General features: G+C 37.8%; 1 pseudogene across 1 annotated transcript; it reads right to left on the reverse strand.

Moving 5' to 3' along the window:
• Positions 1-205: 205 nt before the first annotated feature.
• LOC308651919 (T-complex protein 1 subunit alpha-like) lies at positions 206-1148 on the reverse strand (annotated as a pseudogene). The gene is made up of 2 exons: positions 548-1148; positions 206-384 (listed from the first exon to the last, which is right to left on the reverse strand). The product of its transcript is annotated as a T-complex protein 1 subunit alpha-like (transcript).
• Between the last annotated feature and the right edge of the window lie 5889 nt (positions 1149-7037).

Raw genomic sequence — 7037 nt, forward strand, 5'->3', positions numbered from 1 at the left:
CATTTTTCTTTTAAGGTGCAATGAAAATAGAAATCTATCTTTAGATTAGATATAATCTTATCTTTAGATCAAAGTGCTTGTGACATCCATCAGAGCTATTTATTTTGCATGGATTTTTTTTCCATAGCATGTTGTACTTTAGTACATAACACTCAAGGTACAGGACATTGTAACTAACATTGTTATAAATAAAAGGGAGATCAGATCAGTCTTCAAGGGCTCCAGAGTGAACAGCATCTTCAAAACCTCCATGTTTATCATCTTTTCTTTCTGGGGGTAATTTAATAAGGTCATCAATCAAAGAATGGTAATTACAGCTTCTGTTGCAAATTTCAAGTTCTTTACTTTAACTAGGGTGGGTTCAAACACCCCTGCTTGTTTGTTGTTTGATTTACCATTGATCAAATAAAATATATATATTTATTTATTTATTTTTTAGTTCTCGGAGGACAAACATTTTGTTTGTATGTGGTGCTGAGGATCAGCTCAGATCTAATCGAACCTGGGCCGCACGCATGCCAGGCAAGCGCGCTACCGATTGAGCCACATCCCCAGCCCCCCCATTGATCAAATCAAGACCAATCCATTTTAGATTTTTACGTTCTGGATTAATTTGAGCCTCATCATGAAAAGCTCTTAACTTTGCAACCATATCTGTGGAGTCTTGGGCAGCATGAACTGCCAGTGTATTAGGAATAACAAGAAGAGATCTTTCCAACTCTGCAAGCTGTTCCCGAGAGCCCATGCTGGTGGCTTAGTTTTCCAGGTATATGGAAAGGGCTGCTTCTACAGCGCCCCCACCAGGAACCACAGATTTTGACTCCAAAACTCTTCACCACACAAAGAGCATCATGTAAAGAGCGCTTGGTCTCATCACACATGAAATCATTTGCCCCACGTAAAATAATCGATGCAGATGTACGGGCCTTAGTATTTTTGATTAAGATCAGCTCATCATCACAAATTCTCTCCTATACCACTTCTTCTGCTTGTCCCAACATAGTAGCTTCCAAAGTTTCTTCACCTTCCAAATTGGCCAGGGTTGACAGAATAGTTGCTCCTGAAGCTTTAGCAATGCGCTTAAGATCTCTTTTCAAAACTCTTCTAACTGCCGTGGGGCCAGCCTCCACAAAGTACTTCAGACACATCATCAATTCCACCAAAAAATATGGAACGCTTCACGAATTTGCGTGTTATCCTTGAGCAGGGGCCATGCTAATCTTCTCTGCATCGTTCCAATTTTATATGTGCTGCCGAAGTGAGCACTGGAAATTGGTTTTAATAGACTATTCTTCCACAGGTAGCCTCTGCTTCCTGGGAAGATTTGGGCAGACCTCAGCCCTTATCCCTTTGTTCAAATTTTCAGGTCTTTATTCTTCAGTGTGTCATGTGCTATGAATGGAAATAAGAATGCTAAACTTAGTATCTGCTGTTCCTTCTTTCTGCTGCCATATATAGTGGATTATACCCCTATATGAGACACATCCCCAGATGTGTAGCTACTTCTGCATTTCTCTATTTTATGTAAGCAGAATGATACTGTACAGATTATTTTGCTGCATTTCATGTTTTCTAAGATGACTCTATTTTGATACAATAGCATGTTGTCATTTGCTTTTAAATATTGTACTGTATCCCTCTTTATGGATCAGTTCTTTCTTTTTCACGGTCATGTGGATGTTTGTTTCACTGTTTATTATTAAAAGCTGTGTGAAGACATTCTCATACATGTCCCACTGCATAAATCTGTGACTCTTTCTCTAGGGTATACACTAGGGCTTTATAGGTAGAGTATGGGTAACTTCTGACGTTCTAAGATGTTGCTAATCTGTTCTGGAGAGTCATTATATTAGTCATATGTGAGATTTCATATTGATGCACATATTTTCCACCCTTTGGTATTGCTAGAGATTTAAATTTTATCAATGTGATGAGTTGTAAATGCTATTTTATTTCAATTTGCATTTCTCTGGTAACTAGTCTTTTTGTGTTTATAGGCATTATGATTTCTTCTCTGTGAACCCATATTTCTTATTGATGTTAGATAGGAATTCTTTATGTTAATTCTTTGTCAGTTACACCTGTTTCAAACTTCTTTTTATTTTGAGATGAGATCTTCGTGTCTTACCCAGGCTGTTCTAAAACTCCTAAACCCAGGTGATTGCCCACCACACCAGACTTGGATCCCCCCCCCCCCCCATTTTTTTTTTAACATTATGTGTGGTGTCTAACTGAACGGAAACCTGCAGAAGAGGGACCAAACCTGGAAAAAGTCATAAGGATTAGTCTAAATCTAAATTCTCAGAAAATCCAAGGGGCACATCAGTGAAATCAAGACCAAAGACCAGTTGGAGGTCAGAACTGAGAATCAGGACCTTCAATGACAACTACAATTTAGAAAGCAGGGAGGTAGTAATGGACTCGAGTATCTTCATTGCCCAGGTGAGTAAACTGTTGATCTGGATGATGATGGACCATCTTGTCCCAGACAAAGTGGTGGTAGTTGTAACTTCCTTCTATTTAAAATAACCTGCAGACTCTGATACCCATGGAACAAACAAAATAGCTCACCTGGTGTCAACATGTGGATGCTATGGGATGAGATTTCCTCGCATCATGGAGTACCATGCCTGGTTTCATGCCCAGCGCTCCTCAAATACATGGAACCTTCCTACAACCAAAGGTTCTTGGAGGTGCCCAGGCCTATTTCCACTTTTCGGTTGATTCAGCTCAAATTTAGCCTCCTCTGTTAACCTCATTGATTGCCCCAAGCTGAGCAAATGTGTTGGTTTTCTTCCATTAATTTATTTATGGTATTCTAATCGCATTTACATCCCTATATTATGGTTCCTCAAGTGGGCTGTAAATTCTCCTAGCCCCATAATTATAACCAATCCCACTTTTGTGACTAGCACAGGATTAACAACACTGCCTTAGTAGCTTCAGCTGCTCCTCCTTATCCACAGAAGATGTGTTCAAAGACCTCCAGTGGATGTCAGAAACCTCAGACAGAATTGAACTCTATATATGCTATGTATTTTTCTGGACATTCATACCTATGATAGAGTTTAATTTGTCAATTAAGTACAGTAATAAACAATAATAACTAGTGATAAAATAGAACAATTTTAACAATATAGTGTAATAAAATCACCAGCATCAATATTCTTGCATTTGGGGGCCATAATTAAGTAAAACAAGGGCTATCTGAACACCAGCACTGTGGTAGTGTGACAGGTGATATGCTAACCCCAAGAATTCTATTAAGTGATTAGCAGGCAGGTTGAGTATGCCTTGTGGATACGCTGGACAAAGGATATTTGCATCTGAGTGGGATGAGATGCTATGGCATGAGATTTTATCATGCTACACAGAATGGTACATAATTGAAAGCTTATGGATTTTTTCTTTTTTTTTATTTTTATTTTTTATTGATTATTTAAAGCATTACATAGCTCATGATATATCATCTTTCATACATTAGACTCAAATTCTGTTTTGAACTCCCATTTTCACCCCAAATATAGATTGCAGAATCACATCTGTTACATATTCACATTTTTACATAATGCCATATTAGTGTCTGTTGTATTCTGCTACCTTTCCTAACCCCTACTATCCCCCCTCCCCTCCCCTCCCCTCCCATCTTCCCTCTCTATCTCCCCTGCTGTTGTTCAATTCTCTCCCTTTTTTTTTTCCCTCCCCCTTGCCCCTCATAGCCTCTTATAATTTTATGTATCCTTGAAGGTCTCCTACCATTTCCATATGCTTTCCCTTCTCTCTCCGTTTCTCTCCCCCCATTCGTCTTTGTTTACTCTAGTCTCTTCCACATGCTCTTCCTTCCTGTTCTGTTCTTAGTTGTTTTCTTTATATCAAAGCAGACATTTGGAATTTGTTTTTTAGGGCTTGGCTAGCTTCACTTAGCATAATCTGCTCTAATGCCATCCATTTCCCTGCAAATTCTATGATTTTGTCATTTCTTAGTGCTGCATAATATTCCATTGTGTATAGATGCCACATTTTCTTTATCCATTCATCTATTGAAGGGCATCTAGGTTGGTTCCACAGTCTAGCTATTGTGAATTGTGCCGCTATAATCATTGATGCAGCCGTATCCCTATAGTGCGCTCTTTTAAGGTCCTCAGGGAATAGTCCGAGAAGTGCAATAGCTGGGTCAAATGGTGGTTCCATTCCCAGCTTTCCCAGGAATCTCCATACTGCTTTCCAAATTGGCCTCACCATTTTGCAGCCCCACCAGCAGTGTACAAGTGTACCTTTTTCCCCACATCCCTGCCAACACTTGTTGTTGTTTGACTTCATAATGGCTGCCAATCTTACTGGAGTGAGATGGTATCTTAGGGTGGTTTTGATTTGCATTTCTCTGATTGCTAGAGATGGTGAGCATTTTTTCATGAACTTGTTGATTGATTGTATGTCCTCCTCTGAGAAGTGTCTGTTGAGGTCCTTGGCCCATTTGTTAATTGGGTTATTTGTTATCTTATTATTTAATTTTTTGAGTTCTTTGTACATTCTGGATATTAGGGCTCTATCGGAGGTGTGGGGGGTAAAGATTTGTTCCCAGGATGTAGGCTCTCTATTTACCTCTTTTATTGTTTCTCTTGCTGAGAAAAAACTTTTTAGTTTAAGTAAGTCCCATTTGTTTATTCTGGTTGTTAACTCTTGGGCTATGGGTGTCCTATTAAGGAATTTGGAGCCCGACCCCACAATTTGTAGATCGTAGCCAACTTTTTCTTCTATCAGATGCAGTGTCTCTGATTTGATATCTAGCTCCCTGATCCATTTTGAGTTAATTTTTGTGGATGGTGAGAGAAAGGGATTCAATTTCATTTTGTTGCATATGGATTTCCAATTTTCCCAGCACCATTTGTTGAAGATGCTATCCTTCCTCCATTGCATGCTTTTAGCCCCTTTATCAAATATAAGATAGTTGTAACTTTGTGGATTAGTCTCTGTGTCTTCTATTCTGTACCATTGGTCCACCTGCCTGTTTTGGTACCAGTACCATGCTGTTTTTGTTACTATTGCTTTGTAGTACAGTTTGACCTCTGGTATCGCTATACCTCCAGATTCACACTTCCTGCTTAGAATTGCTTTTGCTATTCTGGGTCTTTTGTTTTTCCATATGAATTTCATGATTGCTTTGTCTATTTCTACAAGAAATGCCGTTGGTATTTTGATTGGCATCGCATTAAACCTATAGAGAACTTTGGGTAATATCGCCATTTTGATGATGTTAGTTCTGCCTATCCATGAACAGGGTACATTTTTCCATCTTCTGAGATCTTCTTCTATCTCTCTCTTTAGGGTTCTGTAGTTTTCATTGTATAAATCTTTCACCTCTTTTGTTAGGTTGATACCCAAGTATCTTATTTTCTTTGAGGATATTGTGAATGGAGTGGTTTTCCTTATTTCCATTTCAGAAGTTTTGTTGCTGATATATAGGAATGCCTTTGATTTATGCGTGTTGATTTTATAACCTGCCACTTTGCTGAATTCATTTATTAACTCTAGCAGCTTCTTTGTAGACTCTTTTGGGTCTGTTAAGTATATTATCATGTCATCCGCAAATAGCGATAGTTTAATTTCTTCTTTTCCTATTTTTATGCCTTTAATTTCTTTTGTCTGTCTAATTGCTCTGGCTAGTACTTCGAGAACTAAATTGAATAGAAGTGGTGATAGAGGGCATCCCTGTCTTGTTCCAGATTTTAGAGGGAATGCCTTCAATTTTTCTCCATTCAGAATGATGCTAGCCTGAGGCTTAGCATAGATAGCTTTTACAATGTTGAGGTAAGTTCCTGTTATCCCTAGTTTTTCTAGTGTTTTGAACATAAAGGGATGCTGTACTTTGTCAAATGCTTTTTCTGCATCCATCGAGATGATCATGTGGTTCTTGTCTTTAAGTCTATTGATGTGGTGGATAGCATTTATTGATTTCCGTATATTGAACCATCCTTGCATCCCAGGAATGAATCCTACTTGATCATGGTGCACAAGTTTTCTGATATGTTTTTGTATTCGATTCGCCAGAATTTTATTGAGAATTTTTGCATCCAAGTTCATTAGAGATATTGGTCTGTAGTTTTCTTTCTTTGAAGTATCTTTGTCTGGTTTTGGGATCAAAGTGATGTTGGCCTCATAGAATGAATTTGGAAGAGCTCCTTCTTTTTCTATTTCTTGAAATAGCTTGAAAAGTATTGGTATTAATTCTTCTTTGAAGGTTTTGTAGAACTCCGCTGTATACCCATCTGGTCCAGGGCTTTTCTTAGTTGGTAGTCTTTTGATGGCTTCTTCTATTTCTTCTTTTGTTATTGGTCTGTTTAAATTGTGTGTGTCTTCCTGTCTCAATCTGGGCAATTCATATGCCTTAAGAAATTTATCGATATCTTCGTTATCTTCTATTTTATTAGAGTATAGGGTTTCAAAACACTTTCTAATTATCTTCTGTATTTCTGTAGTGTCTGTTGTGATATTGCCTTTTTCATCCCGTATGTTAGTAATTTGAGTTCTCTCTCTTCTTCTTTTCGTTAGCGTGGCTAAGGGCTTGTCTATCTTATTTATTTTTTCAAAGAACCAACTTTTAGTTTTATCTATTTTTTCAATGGTTTCTTTTGTTTTAATTTCATTGATTTCTGCTCTAATTTTAATTATTTCTTGTCTTCTACTACATTTGCTGTAGTAGAAGACAAGAAATAATTTAAAAAATTTTTTTTGGTTGTAGTTGGACACAATACTTTTATTTTATTATTTGTTTATTTTTATGTGGTGCTGAGGATGGAACCCAAGGCCTTTCACATGCTAGGCCAGCATTCTACCACTGAGCCACAACCTGAGCCCTGGATTTTTTTTTTTCCTGAAATTTCCCAATTAATGTTTTTGGACTGCAGTTGACCACAGATAATGGAAACTATGGAAAGTGAAGCCACAGATAAGAGGAGACTTTAGTAGGTATATTTTCTGAATGAAGAAATGGTTTCCTGTTCATGCTTGAGCATCTGAATGTAAGGAATTGATTACCT

This window comes from Spermophilus citellus (assembly GCF_964194105.1).
Source record: "Spermophilus citellus genome assembly, chromosome: 6".
Lineage (NCBI taxonomy): Eukaryota > Metazoa > Chordata > Mammalia > Rodentia > Sciuridae > Spermophilus > Spermophilus citellus.